Here is an 18,759-nt window from a genome sequence, read left to right on the forward strand (position 1 = left end):
CAGAAGAGGTGCAAAACAACATGAGGGCTCTGCTTACAGGAGTTTAATTAAATGTTAATTATGCACAGCAAAGTCTGTTCATTGAAACTAATGAGATTAGAACACCTCCTGTCTGGCGAAGTTTGATGTGCAATGACAGCTTTGGCAGAAGCTTTTTTTTTTGCTTATAGAACCAGGGTTAGCATACACATTTACAGGTGGAAGAACTATTCATAACACAAAATGTATTATTCCTGATCCAGGAATAATACATGGATTTTAATACATGGATAGAACATAGCATTAAGTTAAAACTGTTTAGGGTGGGGGACCATTTGATGCAAATATTTTTCAGCATAAAGAACAAGTGTTTTCTCTTTCAACAAGCAAAACATCACTTTAGCATAAATATGAAACACAAATGTTACGGTACTTTTTTCTTTAGTAATTTTGAATACAACCATTCAAAATGCAGGGATATGTGTCTGACCAAAATTCACAAACACAAAATGCTAAAAAAGCAGTCATATGTTTACATTTGTACTAAATCTGTTTTTTTTACACAAGTGGAGTCCACTTGAAAAATAAAAGGTGTCAGAAAGAGAATTCATATGTTATAAAAACAGCACAACATAAAACTGGATCTCAACAACTTTTCTCATAGAACAAAAATGTTATTTCTATTGAAAGAAAGCTTTACTGCAAAGCAGATCGGCATATTGAATTTGACATATAATATATAAAAGTAACTGAAAATGGGGCATGCACAACTGGCCTTGAATGTGCGATATGCAATTACATGAAGTAAAAAACAGGAGTAAAGTGAATTTACAGTTTATTAAATAGCTCGTAGACTACTGAGGAATCTGCAACCAGAAAGAGGTTTCAAAAGCAAACCTGTCCCTTTCTTGCTGTGTAATGGTGATCTGAGTCACAGGGTATACAGGTCAAATATGTTCAGATAACCTCTTAAGATTATCCCTTTAAAACATTTCTTTAAGTTCTAAACCAATTGAAGAGTTCAAGAAGGCCTGATGGGTTATTGGTAATGCTTTATTTGAATGTTATTACACAATGGCTTCACAATCCCTTCATAACTGCTACACAACACTTGATAATCACATGCATAATGCTTAACAGGGGCATGACAAATGACAAAAAGTGTACATAAGAGGACATAAGAGAAGAGTACATATGTTTTCTTAGAATAAAAGGGGCAGCTGGAGAGAAGGAAATGAAGGTCAAGGTCATCAAATTTTTTGTTTTTATAGATGTAACCTCTTACAGGTAAGTTTTAGATCCGTAATCTACATATTGTTTTAAAATTCACAATTTGTATCTTTACATGTTATACTGTAGATATTAAATGTATCATTAATAATGAATGTGAACCAAAATGAACACAATGTACATTCAAGATGCCCCTGAACAACACAAGCCCTTGCAGCAAAACACAAGAAAGAAATATGGAGCTCATCATTTATTTTTCTCACTTTATAGGCAGGTGGGATGAGACATCTTCTCTTGTTGAATCAGGGAATGTACTGTATAAACTTAACACCTATTAGCCAGCAGTTAAACCTTTTCAATGGTGTTGAGGGAAAGGCATATCATAATAAAAACTATTAAGTAGATTAAAATCAAAATGTAACCCTGCTCTAAACTTTTCCATCTGAAATAGAATATTTACTATTATTCCCCCATAAGATAATATTGGGTACATACTGTATAAATAACTGGTTAACAAATTCTGACTTTTATTCTACTAATGAAAGAAAAACCTTTGATTCCCAATTCCCAAGATAATATGGTGTGAATATAGGCTGAATGTTTTTTTTTATCATTCACTTGCCTTTGCCTTTGTATAGATTTCAGTTTTCTCTTTGCGGCAGTGACAAACCATGTCTTCAGTTCTCCTCCCCACTGGGGTTTCTGTGCATCGTGCCCTTTTACAGTTCCAGTTAATGGTAAACGGAATGTACCCCTGTATAAGTAGAACTGGAATGGCAGAGCCATTAGTGTCACAATCGCAGGATATTAAATGACTCAGAAAGAGATTTATAATGGCTTGTGGGAGAAAATATGAAATAGAAGAAATAAATTTAAAAATACCTTAGAAAGGAATTTCATTATTTGTTTATAAAGGTGTTCCAGTTTTAAAGAACTCCTTCAAAAGTAAAACTGGTCTTGGCATCGTGCCATGCATCTCTCTGCACTCTGGAGCTCTGTGCTCAATAGATCTATATGAAGAAAGGCTGATAATCTCAAGAGAAATATGACCCTGGGGCCTGTGTTCAATACATTCAGATAGCTTGCCAGTAGCTTGAAAGTCAGTATAATTTAAGGGGATCATGTCTCTGGTTAGAATGGGTCTGACTTTATTTTTCATTTCATTTCTGTTAATCAAACAAGTGAAATACATTCATATTGAAACTGAGTGTACTGTATGAAACTGCTTGTCTTTAATATTATGAAAAAAATGTATCTTTATAAATGTCCCAATTCTCAATTAAAACCTATAAATTGAAGAAACTAACTTTTCTATAGAAAACAATGTGTCATTTATACAATAGGTTTTTTAGTAGCGTAGATGCAAAACTTTTTCTCCCAACAGATTTCTTTATTAAAAAGCAGCCCATGCACAGTGTTCACCATTTTATCAATAACTTTTCATCATGATTGACTGGCATCTGAAGCCTAATCCCCAAGAAAAATCTTTCCACAGATTCAAGTTCTATTGTGTGCAAATGCTCAGTCAGCTTATAACAATATGCTGTATGATTCACAATAAAATGTGTTGTATGAGTCTCTTCACCTTTCACCATTCAAAGAGAAACATTAGTAATTCTTATTTAAATAAAATACATTTTAAAAATGTCATAAACATGTATGATTTATTGTAAAATATATTTTAATTACATACACAGTTCAGTGTACGTACAGTATGGCCAATCATTCTCTGATGTGAATTTGCCTAACAGGAAGCTTTGGAGGAATTTAACCCCTACATTGGCTAAAGGGTCTTCTGTAATTGCTTGATTTTGGTTTTATGATTAGCCCACTGACTTGGGAATTTGCCTTAATGGCTTCTTTCTGTGTATCCATATTTATTGTGCCTTTTGCCCTTAATTTAAAATGAAAATCTCTATGTAAAAAAAAATAACCCAGCAATAGACAGGATTTCTTAAGTAAAAATGGAAAATTATTTGTTGAATACTGTATGTTCTTCCAATGTCACACAACACAGCTGTTCATCAAAGCTGACTTCTAATGCAGACCAGGAAAACTATTAATAAGCATACATTTCAAATCAGTTTTAAAAGAGAATCAACAAATTTCAAGCACTGTAACAACCAGACTTGATTTCTGTTGCCTGAATTTATCCTTTCTAAACATTTTATGAACTAGACACATTTTATCCCAAATTACCTCATTTACCCCTGTCATGTGTAATTCATATTTGTCCAATAGTGATCAAGATCAACCCTAAGAATTCATGTGTAGTAAATAAAAATATTCTTCCATAGCTTTTGGAAAAGTGAATTTTCAAGTAAAAAAAATGTATTTTTATATTTTTTTCCTTCTGAATTTACATCTGAATATCAGGTTCATTTTTTAAAATAATATAGCTAAATAACAATGACCATTAATACATGGTAGGCAGCACAATGGTGGAGTGGTTAGCATACTGTAGCTACCTCTCAGCTCTGGGTTAAAATAGAGGGCTGCATGGCGTTTGTGAGTTTTCTCTGTGTTCTCACGCGTTTTTACTGTGTGCTCTGGTTTCCTCCCACAGTCTAAAGACATACTTGTAGGTTAATTGTCATCTGAGAAAAATGTCCGTGGTTTGAGTGTGTGCATTTTTGCGTCTCTTTGTTCCCTGCATAGGAATGGCTTCCTACGTATTTAAGCCTAAATATTTATTACACTGTATATAGGGGCACAACAGGTGCCAAGAAGGTGCCAAGAGACAAATGAAGGTGAGGGGGCTGTGAACAGGGTCCCAAGAGGCCAATGAATGTGAGGAAAGCAGTCTGGGCCTCCAGGCCTATTGGGCAAGCCTAGAGGGAAAGGAACTTACACCTCACAGGTCATTATTATACTTGTTGAAGTTTGTTTGCCTTGCTTAGCTGCTGCTGAAGATCAGTTGGCTTGTTGAACCATGACTAATGGAATATGTTAGCACCTAAAGGAGTAGGACATCACCTGGCATGGTCGCATATCTCATCACTATTACTTAAGAGTGAGGAGTCTAGAACTCACAACTCAGAGTACTCCTGGCTTTACTATCTGCAGACAGATGTGAGGTCTGCGAGAGTGCAAACAGGATCAGTAATTCATTTGACCGATTCAGGAAGAAACAGTAAAAAGAGCAGTGTCAGTGTAACCAGATAGAATGGGGAGAAGCAAAGGAAGACCCGCAGAAAAAAAAGTGCAGAATAAATAGTAAATATTTTAATGTGCAGACCTCACCAAGAAGGGACCAATAGCTAAAAGCCCAAAGGGTCTTGCCCTCAGGACTGAATGACAGACCCCTTGAAATGTTAAAAATTAAGACTGTGTAATGAAAATGCTAGCAATGTTACTCTTGTTTTCAGAAATGGTATGTGAAAATCACAAACAAAACAAATTAGAGTGGGGGAACTGCCAAGAAACAAGTAGCAATTAATTCCACTTAGAAAAGTAAAAAGAGAGTAAAATCTACACTAAAACAAAATTCCATCACAACAGCCAAGGTTGTAGGGCCAGAACATGACAAGAACATTTTGGACATTTTGAGATGCACAACGATTCACACCACCTGCAGACAGGTTTCTCACCCCAAGACAGCTTCAACATGCTTAATCCCTTGTATTTACCCAAACAAGAAGGTATCCCACTGTTTTTGGCATTAATAGCTCTCCCCCATTCAAATAGGATCTGTCATATTGCAGACCAAATGTCAAATGTGCCCAGCATAGCAATTTCCTAATTGACAAGTCCCTATTTGAGAAGAAATCCATCATAACATTCTGAAATGTGAATATGCACACATACATATACATACAGTATACACACTCTGTATACAATATGTATACAATACATACAGTACATTCATACACATGATGTGAATGAATATCAGATAGGGGAAAGGGGTATATGGTGGTATTTGTCTGACAAAGTCAAAGATAGGAGCATGTTGTCTGCTTAACAGGACAGACAATGAAAAGAATAATGATAACAGGAAAAATGCAAACTTTATCGGAGGTATGACAATGTTCCATCTTAACTCTCTTTATCAGGCAAACAGATATTCTAGTAGTTCAAGTAGGTAGCTGCATCAGCATGTTTAGGCTTCAAAGGAAAAAGTAAAGGTTTATTCCATACTTAAAAGAGAAGAAAAGAAACACAACGTTTCGGCTGTGGAGCCCACACCTGAAGAAGGCTCCACAGCCAAAACGTTGTGTTTCTTTTCTTCTCTTTTCAGCATGGAATAAACCTTTACTTGTTCCTTTGAAACAGATATTCTGCTTACTACTCCTACAAAAAAAAACTAAAAAATCCACATTTTCTAACTAAAAATCCAAAAGAGTGCACATTTTTTAACAGCACCATTTTGAAAAAAGTGTGTAACAGATATCAGCCAAGGGTCGATAATGTATGATAAAAGTGTTTTGTTTTGTTCTTCTCTTTCCTTCTGCTCCTCACTTACAGGATCACACCCCAGATCCATCAAATAACAACTGTTTGATGCCTAGGAAAAATAATGTGAAGGTTGTCATTTTTTAAGGCCTAGGCCCACACTCAACGCCTCACCCTGACTATATGGGAATAAATGACCTCTGTGACAACTTCTACCAATTTATTTATAAACAAATAAGGCAGGAGCTCCTAAATTTTAGAAACAACTCACTAGAACCAATACATTTTCTTGTAGAACCTTTGCAGGCCTAGAAACAGACACATTTGTTACTTTTTATTTTCATTCCCTGGGACCATATTGTTAGCATAACCAGATCTCAGTTGATCTCAGCACAGGGATCCACAACACAGGTCTTGTTTTACATATTGTTAAGTCACACTGTTAGACTATATACTGCAATGAGGGGAAAAAAATCAAACACACGGCTTTGTGTCAGGATTTTTTAAGTAGTGCTTTCTTGTTTCCAGACATTCCACAAATGTGAAGCACATGAAGTCATATCCACAAGTATACCCAAAACAGTAGCGTACACATCAATGAACTGCCGTGTGATTGTATACCTAATACAGTATACTGCATATACAGTATGATACTGTATGGTTTTAAAGCCACTACAGTACACTATGTGTGAAATATACTTTATAATAAGAATTTAAAATGTTTCCTGATTACTTGTTGCTGAAATGTGCATTAAAATAAAATATATTTTAAAATATTTTAAGATAAAATATATTTTAATTCAAATGTAACTCTGAAAGAAGCACATCACAATCACACAATCTATAATAATAAACTATTTTTTTACATATCCAACTGAGTAATTTTGTTTCTGTAAAAATACCCTTACTTTCTTTTTGGTAATTCATTTAAGATTTAACATACTGTTACATACAGTATAAAATTAATAAAAGTCTAAACACTAAACAATTTAAATTCTATAATTGGAAAAAGATTATTCCAAGGGGCTCAGCATTGGCAGGATGTGAAAGCAGGTGTTTTCTGGCGACAGCCCATATGTTTCTACTCACCAAAATCATGAAAAAAATAGCAAAGACAAACACTAAATAAAAGCCTGGCTAAACAGATCAAGTCTTCAGTCTAGATTTAAAACCTGTAAAAGAGTTATTATTTCTCAAATTATCAGGGAGTGAGTTCCGGCGTTGTGGAGCAAGGTCATTGAAAGCACACACCCCAAGATGCTTGTACCTAAAAGTGCTAAAGGGTATGTATTAGCACGCTTGGCAGAAGAAGACTTCACAGCCTAAATGTTTTCTCTCTTCTCTTTTCACCATGGATTAAGCCTCTTACTTGTTCCTTTGCAGACTATGCAAGCTGACGCAGCTACCCACCTGAACTACAGTAATGAGAGATGCTACATACTGTATTGCAGGGATATTGTAGGGCTTTAAAGTTATGTGGTCACAGAGCTTCAACATGTTAGAAATTGAACAGCTAAGTTTTGGGCCATTTAAAGTTTGTTTAGGGAGAGGGTAAAGAGACCACTGTAAAGTTTGTTACAGTAACGCAGCCAAGATAAGATGAAGGCAAAAATCAAGGTTTCTGCAGCAAGAAAAGACCAAATGCAGGCAGTGTTTTGGATGTTTAGAAAAGAGGTTTTACATAGTAGGATGAAATTTGTTAAGCAATACTAGTGTCTATTAGAATAACCTTGTGTGTAATATCCTTCCTGTCAGTTGCACCAGATTTGCTCACCTGTTTAAAAGGACATTGTACTTTAGGATGCCCAGACTCCAGATCTGAGAGGTCCTATTACTCTATAAAACTAGGTGATGAAGTTTGAATATTTTTTTTTCCATTTTTCCCTTTCAAAGCTATTGTACAGTAACTGCTACAAATCTGTACAAACATTTGTCTCACTTGCTTACGGTTCCTTCTTCTTAAGCAGAACAGACATTAATTTTAATCATAATGTTTTACATCCCTTTTTCACCTTTCAACTCAGGTCAATTACCAAAATCATCACAATGCTTTCTGGAAAATCTAGGTCTCTGAGCTTGCCTTACTCCTCCACAAAAACAAGGGTTCCTGTGTTGACGTTCCATCTGTCAACTGGATTCACACTGTGCCACAGTATTTTAGAAAGAGTGTATAGGGGATTTTAGTTTTGAAAAGTTGGAAAGTCTAAACTCAAAAATAGGGTGAAAGATGTAAATTCCAACTTCCGATAAAGGAATGTTACCTTGTTTGAATAATATTTGAAGAGCAGAGTGCCACTAAAAAAAGAGAACCTTACTTACACTTTTGCTCATGTTTCTGACTGAAGGCTACAGGACAAAAAATGAAAGCTAATTTGGATAGCAGGCAGAATAATGTGGAGTTTTGACATGTATACTGTTTTCTTTCCCTGTTGATCTCTCTCTCTAGCCCTTACAATCTTCATTGTGTAGTGCCTGCCTAGGCTAGTCACTTCAGGAGAGATTTCCAGAGCTTTCTGCCATTTTGTGTTTGCCTTCCTTTGAAATTAAAACTGCCTAAGTGCCAGAGGCAGAAAAAAATGGGGTATGCAGCCAGCAGAGTGTGACAAGAACCAAGGTAATTAAAATAATCTTGTTTCTCTGTCAGCCTGAAACGTCAACATTGTTTCCCACAAAAACCCTTGGGCCTCTGTATGCTAGTAGCTTTTATAATGATGTACTGTATGTCTTGCTGTTTTAAGTGTCAAGAATTCCTGTATTGATCACCAGATAAGATTTGGTTCTGTGATTACTTTAAGGAGTTCAAACAGGCTGGGCTTACTTGAAAACAAGCTCATTCTACTTTAAGAACATAACAACATAAAGTGAAAGATCTCTGCTCCTGGTAACGTGACTCAGGGGACCTTCACACATAGAGCTCTCCAAAATGGCAGTGCTGTGCTTTATTTTTAGGTCCCAGGGCTTTCTGTACTGGATTTATTTACAACATTTTTTAAAGACCTCTCAAAAGCACCTACATAAACTTCTACAAAAATAAGCTCCTACAGAGAGGGAGGTTACCACCAACCATCAGCTAATATACTGCTATTATTGCATCAAACAAAAAGTTCCAAAATAAATCCAACAGTTTTCACACCACATCTTCAAAACAAATGTTATACGAAGTAGGATATATACACCGTATCCCAAATTAACCCTTGCACACCTTAAGAATGTGGATTACAAAGAATTCTAAAAATGTATAAAATTATTGTGGTTAGTCCACCCCATTGAACTATTTAGATGTTTTTTGAGGTGTTTGTGACACCTTCTTCTTTTGGAAATGATATATCAATGTAAACACCTACTGTACAGTATGTCTTTTCTCTCTGAAACCAGGTGTTCTTCCAGCCTTGAATCCAAAGTATTTTATATTTATTATATTCTGTCCTTTGACATTTTCACAGTGTTCACTTATCCTATTGTTTTGGGATAATCTGTGAACTTGACTGATTTATTAACTAGATTTGATTGAGGACCCATGTCAGGCTGTGAAGAACCTGAAGAAAGCTTCACAGCCAAAAGATTATGTTTTTTCGTGCTTTCTACTGTTCAGCTTGGAATTGTCTTCTGCTTGTTAGTTTGCAAGCTACATCAGCATTGGAATAAATTTCATACAACAAAAAAGATTTTACATTAGATTAATATACCCTTTTGAAGGTGACTCTGGATTTGTGATATCTGCCTTCACCCTCAGTTAATTTGAACAATGTTGATGCTGATTTGCTTCCATGGTGTGCAATGTAGTCAAGCATCACTCTTGTCACTAGTTTTATGTCAGTTTATTCATCAGTGGGGAGGTGGAAAATCACTCCTATTCCTCACTGCAGCCAGCTAGTCTTAAATAAGTTAATAACAAGTCAATACAAGTTTACAAAATAAAACAGAAAGTTGTGATTATGAATGGTACAGTGGTTAGCATTGCTGTCTCACAGTGCTAGGGTCCTGGGCCCAGTTCCTAGGGTGCTATCTGTGTGGAGTGTATGTGTTCTCCCCTGTTTGTTTGGGCTTCCTGCAGGTACAGAATGAAGAGCTACTGAAATTTGTAAGGGTCCGTGCTAGTTTCTTCTTATTATTATTATTTATGTTATGTATTTGACTTAATGTAATTCCTTATCTGTTTGAGTTAATGTATCACCTTTCTAGATAGTGTTATGCATTTATTTGTATCTACTGTATAGCACATTATAAAGTTTTTTAGCATGTCAGTAACCTCTCATAGTACTAAAGTACAAAAGGCCTTCAGTGAAATTTAATGTGTTGCAACTAAAATCACCATTGATCATAATTCTGCACCCTCCCTTAAGTGTGAGTTAAAATTCATTAAATATATTACATATTGCAACACTCCAATAGTCTCGGTCAGCAGTATGAAACACAGGAATGTGTTGATAAAAATGGTACTTTACAAGTGACGTGATCTCAATACACCTCAAAATGGCCTTTAATTAATTTTTTTTTTTTTTTACAAAAAATAGATTAAAAATAAAAATAAAATAAGCTCATAGTTTCTACTGTTATTACCAGACATCTGTATCTCCATACAGAGAATACATACAATCTAATGGTGGTGGAGATGGTACAGCCGTTGTGGACTTAACAGAGATACAAGTTCTCCTTTCACCTTTAGTAGTAGATAGGGGTTGGACTGAAATACTGCTTTATTGCTTAAAACTTCAATGTTCATTGTCATTACCTGCATATAACCTAAAGGGCTTTGGGGATGCTGTTTAACTGCCCTAGGCTTGTACTTATACAGTATACCGTCTGAGGCACAGTGACCCTGCTTGGGCCTGCATGTAACTTCTGTAACAGCTGCCTGGAATGTGCTAATCTTCTTGTAAACAGATCTACAAACCCTTGAAGTATGAATATATATGCATTAAAATGAATGGCAATTGCTATGTGGAACGTGCCATTCACTTGCTTTGCTGTCTGACGGTAGGCAGTCTTGTGAGGAGTGCTATTCTGCAGCTGGTCACCTCTGCCCTCCTCTCCACACCAATTCATCATTTCACACAATCTCAATTTACTGCCCTTATGCTCTCAGACTTGGATTGCTGCCAGGATGGAGATCCGGTTCCCAGGAGGTTTTCCACTGTCAAATGGTTTGGTCAGGAGACCAGTGCCAATGAGGTGCTGACAGAGGCTCTTGATAAATCCTTGCACTTTGTGTTTTGTTGGTTTCATTACAAGTGTATATAGTGATGCTTTCTAGTATTTAGTTCTGTTTGTCATGTTACTGAACACCAGGTTAAAACAATGCTGTTTAGTAAGCAACGTGTCTCTTGGGTGCTGTAATGAACTTAATTGCTCTCCTGTTTGTGTCAGCCCTCAATAATAATGAAATTTAAGACTGACATCTCCATCATTGTCTAACAAACTATAGTGGTTATTTATTGACAATCTTTTTTATTGAGATTGAATATCACAAACTGGGTTTTAAACAGCTTGCAGTCATATACAGTAGTCCTGCAATATACATCATTTCTTGGAACTGGATATGTTTTTGAGTGTCACTTCAGAAACAGACTGATGAGATATAAGATTTGCTGAGACACAGAAGAATATCTACAATACATTGCAAGCTGCATTATTTTTCCACTCTGCGTGTGTATACAAGACATTGCGTCTGATACAGGAATGGAACAGGAATGAATTAATGAAAGAAACCATATAACTTTTCTCTATAAAAGTATCACCAGAAGTATTTCTACTGTATATTCAAGTATTATAGAAAAAGTGTCACCTATAAAATCATAGTTATTATTAGGAAAGTGACAAAATATTTTTGTAACAGGTGATCTCACATTTTGATGAACAGTACTACTGTGGGAATCCTGTTGTTCTTCTACATTTCTAGATGCCACTCACCATCCCAGTTCATCCCACAAATGTTCAGTGGCACGTGAGTGTGGCGAGTAGGGCATCCATGATATGATAACTGTTGCATTCCTATCCTGCAAGAAAGCTGCTTTTACACTTTCATGTCACATCAGGATGAGCCTGTAGACAGCAAGTGAGGTCACAAGAATTGATCAATATGACACCATGCAGTCAGGTTGTCAGAAATGTGTACGGCATGTACAATCTATGGTATCTAGTCTCTTCTGCCAAGTCTTGTTTGCCAAGTCCATCTCACATGAATCATCAAATGGATAAGTTATCAAAAAATAAATAAATAATAGAGTATATGCAACACACTGGCTGATGTCTGTGAACTGAAGATCTGTACACTCAATCCGCCTAATATTACATTAAAGTTTTAATGTGTTCAGATGCTTCAAGCCACATTAGTTAAGGATGGGGTCTTTCACACATTGCTACTATATCTCATACATCTGGTGTGTTAAAGAGCAAAAAGCACTGAGCCCCTTTGTGATCATCTGATCTGAAGAGTGTTTATCTCCACAAGGCTGAACTGCCAAAGCACAGTGTGGTAGTCCATCTGTAGTGAGGATGGTAGTTGCAGCTGACCTACCATTAGAGACCATTAAAGTCTCTTTTAACTATATAGGTCCATATGTGGTGCATTGTTTAATTAGTTGAGTGGTGAAAGGATAAGAGCCACATTCTCACATGGGGATAAATTAAGAGTGTTTGGGATATAAAGAGACTTAGTTAAAGTGGTAGTTAGTGGAGATTGTCTATTGTTTGTCAGTACCAGCTTCTCTATGCTGGGAGGGTCCCTGTTCATATAGAAGTGAGAAACAGAAAGAGCTTTTGCTTGCATTGGGGCGCAGACAGCATCGTTCTGAATTTGGTCTTAAAAAAAGTCTGTCTGCTTGTTTTGTCTCCTTGAGGTCCAGCTACAGTACAAGGTAGACAAAGAAACTGATTTTGTTGCAGCTAGAGCTCTTATACTTGGATATTCTGGATGGATTTCACCTGATCAACAAAACTGGCTGATTGATATATTTTTCTGTATTAGAAATTCCTAGCTGTGAACATCCCAAATGGCAAGATGAGGTTATATCCCCCCAAAAAGAATGATGTTTCAGGAAATAAAGCTATTCAAATGTTATTTGAAACAACTCGAACTAGCACAAACAAATGCGGTAGGTTTTAATTTTTGTGCTGTTTATAAGGGGGCCTGCTTCATGGAGCTTGTCACAACAGCTAAAAGAAAATAACAAATCAGCCTTCACTAACTATCTGGGCCGAGCTATCTAAAAATTAAAATACATTTATCATAAAATGTCCACAAAAACAAGCACAAAAATCCAACAGATTCACACAAAATAATCCCCAATAGCAAAACAAAAATGAAAAAATAGCTCAGTGACCACAGTTGCAGCTACTGTATGCAGTTCAGTTTGCCTGACACTTGCACTGTTCCAGCTCATTGCTAGGTCATGATTTACTTTACAATCCTTCCAAAGAGCACCACTGCCAGTTTAAAAATGGGTAGTATGAAACTGGCCCTCCTCTCGTCACCTGAAGGCCAGTTAGGTAGTTTGCAAATATCCTCTCTCATCCTGCTAGGTTTCGTTCCTGTATTTTTGCTTCAGTTTACAGTACTTTTTTATCATCGTGTTCATTGTGAGTGTTCATATTTTGATTACAAACATTCACTTTAAAAAAATATACTGTATATCATTTATAATTCAAGAAAATCATTGGAAGAGACTGAATACCTTTTCAAGGCATTGTACGGTATGTATTACATACCTAGACAGAAACATTTAAAAATTATAAGTGCTATGAGACACAATCACAATCACAATGGAAATGTATTTACCTCATCATTGACAATATATGAGAAATATTGCTGTACTGTATGTCATTGTGCCGAGAACTCCAACATCTTTATATCTTACGGATGCTAAGATTCTTTAACCCTTTCCATTTCTATTTAGAATGTACTTAAAAGCTGTAAAGTATTTTCACTGATTATTATTCAAGCAATTCTAAATTATCGACCTATTTGTACATATTATAAGTGGTTTTAATATGCACAAGTTTTTATTTGAACTCCTCTGCACCTCCCAAGTATCAGATGACTAAATGTATGAAACGCATGCTTATTACTGGAAGAATTCATACAGTAGGTGGCTGAGTGTGGCTCACGCCTCTGAGAATGCCATATTGGTCTCAACATGACATCACTTGAGAAATTATGTATCTCCATTCATCACTATTAGGCTCCAGCAGCTCTACCAATACTCAGGAAGCACCCATGACTGAACTAGTCCCAGTTAACCATGTGTAGCAACACAGAGATAGGATAGTCTTATTTAGAGTGCCTGAGAAATGTCTTCCGCAGAGCAACAGCTAACATTGCAAACACAACTGCCATGGTAGATACATAAACCTGATCACAGGCATCAGAGAAGGTTTTAGCATCCAATGCCCAGCAGGTGCCTGTAATTATGATACAATATGATATGATAATACTTTATTGTTTGATTTCCCAGAAATTTGTTTAACATTCAAGGAGCCATGTTTTACACACAGAGAGGCTGACAGTAAACATACTGTATAGGTAAGTAGGTCCCCTTTTTAGGCCATAAAGGACCATGGGGAATGGTGGGCAAGGGGCCACCATGTTTCTCAACCATCCAACACTGGAAGTAGAGGTGATGCAGCCTATTACCCCAGGAAGGATTAACCTCTGGTACTCATTTGGAAAGCAGGCTAAGTGGTCCTGAAAGCCGTCTGGAAGGAATTAGAGCAAGCTACATCGCTTGCCCCTTCCTGGAATTGAACCCAGGACCTCTCAGTCAGGAGCTAGATATCCTTGTCGTCTGAGTTACCATGGCTGCAACAGTAAACATACAAACAGTACAAATAAACACTACATTAAAAGAAAATATAACATTACATTAAAGAAATCAACCAATGCATAGATATTACATATCCTTCCTACAGGAATCCACACAGCTTACCAGAAGTTGTAAGTTTACTCCCCTCACAAGCATCCTAAGCCCCTATAATAGGACATTGCCACTTCATTTTGCACATAACCACTGATTGCATTGGTTTATTCGATTACCATTACATGATGATTTCCGCTTCCACTAAATTCTATCAGTACTGTTGTAGCTATTCTACCCATTGATTGAAGGAGGATTCTTGGAGGACATACCAGTATTAATCATTTACATATGAGTAAGAGACATGAATGTACCAAGTGGTCCATACCTCATGCCACTTGAATGTTCATATAGGAAACTTGTTTATGAATGACAAAATGATAGCATAGCCAAAACCTAATATACAAGGGCATAAGAGATGTTAAAAATAAGAGCAATCCATTGGGATGATCTTACCAATTGGTTGTTAGTAGTTCATTCTCTCTTTCAGTCATTGTTGGAAGGATTCCTATAAATTATTTTCAGTAACATGGATTGAAGGTTTACTCCAAAGTCAGAAAAAGACACTCTGATCTGTATCATTCAGGCTGAAGTTTTTATCCTATTCAGATCATTACATCCACAGTACATTTTGTGTATGTGTATATAAGTTGCAGTAAGAATATGAATATACTGTATACAGTATACATTTATATTTTGTATTTAGGTATTTCTTACAGTAACAGGTACAGTATAATTAAAATGTAAATACGTATTTGTGTAAATAACCTGCTTTTATTTTCAATTGATTCCTGCATATCATTATACTTTACTTTAATACATAATTCTGGATTTTTTCATTTAACCAGATGTTTCCTGTTGGAGCTTTAAAATCTGTTTTCAGATAAGGAGGATTGTGCTTCATATTTGTTGTTTTTCCTCACAGCAACTAACACAAGTATTGCAGACTACATTGTCCCAAGTTAATGTTTCCACAGGGAGTTTATGTTGCGTGTACGCTCAGCATCTGACTGGGCAAGAGTATGTCAGTTTATGCCAGTTTATTTTGAGTTGCACTGATTGTTTTATCTGGTAAATTGGCAGTGATCCTTGAGAACTGGATTTTTGAAGCAGACTATTAGTATTTATTGAGCAACCGCAGTCTTAAAAGCAAGATAGTATGCTTTATATTTTAAACACCTGCATTACTACAATAATTTATTTGCTCTAATGAATGCTTAATTGCTTGATAGACTCGATTCCTGCTGTGCCTTTTTTCTATTGAACTAAGCAATGTGCTTTCATTTCAGATGTGAAGTGAGCTAGTTCTGGAGGAACATCAACATATAAATTCATGGAGTCTGTTTCACTATTATTTTTAAACCGACCATACTTTGTTTAATTTAAATTGTGAATCTGTGTTGTTAGGAGTATTAGTCACATTATACAAAATAAGTAACTCATATGCAACCTACTTGTATGTGATTGTTGCAAACAGACACTCCAAATATTGTTTCCTCATGTGTTGTTTGAAGTTTCAATGTCAAACTGATGGTACAAACATGGAAAATTCTTTTAAAAATGAAGGACAAAATCCCCTAATTAATTTTCCAATATCATCAGTGACTGCTGAACATCCAAATAATTGACTTCTCTTATCACTTCTTATTCATTACTTGTACCAGACAATGGTTATCAATGGTAATTAAATCCAAATTAACACTTTTACTTTATGATATATGCAACAATTAACATGAAAGAGAAAATGACTTGTAAACATGGCAAGCATGATATGGTCCTACACAGCATGGGAAATAGTGTGGTAATTACATCATTGAGCATTCCTGAATTTCAAATGCTTAGGTTAAGAACTAAATCAGAATCTCTGTGATAATACAAATTGAGAATTGCCACATGCAGTGCAGGGTTTATGAAATTGCATTGGAATCCTCCATCCATTCCTTATACAGTGCCCTGCAAAAGTATTCAGACTCTTCCTTTAATGTCACATTTTGTGAAATTACAAAAGGATGAACTGTATGTTCATTTTATAGACCTAAGGGTAATATTAGTCACCATAAATGTCAGCACAAACTAAAGAGAAAAAAATAAATTGTGTTGATTGCATGAATATCTGGACCTCAATATTTGGTGGAGACACCTTTGGCAGTAATTACAGCTACTGTACAAGTCATTTAGGGTAATTACCTAAACTCGACTGCCATTGCAAACCATCCATTCATTTCCTAAACCATTTTATTCAGTACAGGGTTTCTGGGCATGTTGGAGCCTATCCCATCAAGCAATGGGTACTAGACAGAATACACCAAGGAAAGAATGCCAGTCAATCGCAGGGCAGACACACAGATAAAAATACAGATACTGTATGTACACACTCACATCGGGGCCAATTTTCCCAGAAGCTAATCAACCTACCTGTACTGTATGTACTGTAGCATACAGAGTATCATACAGGCTCCAAGAACTGGACCCAGGGCTCAAGTGCTGCGAGGCAGCAAAGCTAATAACTGCATCACTGTGCTACCCCTTTGCACACCAGCTTGGTGAAATTCTTACTCATTGTTCTTGGCACTTTTGCTCAAGCTCAAGGTTGCTTGGGGATTGCACATGAACAGCAGTTTTCAAGTTTTTCTACAAGTTCAGATCAGAATTTTGACTGGGCCACTGAAGGACATTCACTTTCTTATTCTTAAGCAACTCCAATGTAGGTTTGACCTTGTAATTATGATCATTGTCCTGCAAAAAGGTGAATTTTCACCACAATTTTAAGTCTTTACCAGACTAAAGGGGTCTGAAAACATTGGAAACCACTCTATATACTGTAATTCAGATTCTGTTAAGCTTTATTGGGATGAAAAATCACATCTCTGTGACTTTTATTGAGTACCTGAACATTTCAACAGATCAATAAATACACAAATTTAAGTGCTCATGCTTAAAAGGAAACTCTTCCACAATTTCTTTTGATTTTGAAATGTCCCATGGGACCATGTATGTGAGTGTTACTCGATATGCATGTGTAGGTGATGCAGCAGCTTCTTTTGCAGGAAAATATGCCTGGGTTGTTTGTGGTTTAGGAAACTGTGGACAAGAAGGTTGCATTGATTAGGTGATGGACAGTGTGAGATGATAGTTCGGATTGAAAAAAAAGGTTCCACTTAGGGGTCATCCTATAAAAACGAAGGATTTTCTTTGCTGATTCTGAAAATAGAAAGGTTGCTGGGATGGAAGGAAAGCACCAGTGGAATGTGATTCTGGGAGCAGAAGTTCCTTGCCAGGTTGCCACGATCATCATCCCTCCTCTTAAAGGCACTCCAAACCTTTTGTATTTTAGTTGATTATGTGCACCTGCCTCCTGTTTTGAGTCATTATTTAAGCCTGGCGCTCTCGCTATTCCTGGCTCAGCAGTGGAAGATGGATGCCTGGAAGCCCGCCTACCAGCGGGTCCAAGAGAGACCTGACTACATAGGCTTCATCACAGCATCCTGACCATCCGAGTCCGAGGATCGGAGCACCTGGCCTCGTTACCCTGGTTTTATTCCCTGTCCCTATTCCAGATCCCATTCTGGTTTTTGACCTTGTTTGTCTCATCTTGGATGGATCACCCGGTTTTGGACTTTGGACTGCGCCCCGGATTTCCCCCTTGGACTGTCAGAACTTGTTTGCCTACGCCACGCCCCCCCAGAGCACCGGATCACCGCCGTCACGCCCTCCTGTCAACCCATCCTGATCCTCTATGTTTCTTCCCTGTTGTCCTTCTCCACTTACTTCAGGATTATACCATCTACATAGGGTCCTGAACTACACTTCACAGGAGCCTGGACTGGCTCTCGTTACACAGGCTGATGTTCTGAGGGATATAAGGAAATGCTGGTCATTCATATGTTATGCATCAGGAAGAGCTCATATTTCAACCCTCAACTTTCTTGACATGCCCATTAAGGTTTCTAAATGTGAATGGTCGAATAATGACAGAACATGCTATATTTTTTAATATAGGGTGCAGGACTTGCCCGTACTGTATGCAGGTTTATTTATTGTCAGTGCAGAAAAGAGTTTAAGCAACCAGAGGTAATACATGCAGGGATCTCTGAGAGGCTGTTTTGTCACGAACGTGAAAGCATGATGCTTGATATCAGGTACTGTATAAGGAGGTTACTGTTTCATAATTATGTAATAATGCATACAAGAAAATAAACAATTGCAGTGTTCAGATTTATGTTGGAATTTATTACTGTTACAATACTAGTAGCAGTCATTATTAATGAGTCCAAGCAGTCTCTGTCAGTTTGTAATATACATACTG

The sequence above is a fragment of the Atractosteus spatula genome, chromosome 7 (assembly GCF_055471065.1).
Source record: "Atractosteus spatula isolate fAtrSpa1 chromosome 7, fAtrSpa1.hap1, whole genome shotgun sequence".
NCBI classification, from domain to species: Eukaryota; Metazoa; Chordata; class Actinopteri; order Semionotiformes; family Lepisosteidae; genus Atractosteus; species Atractosteus spatula.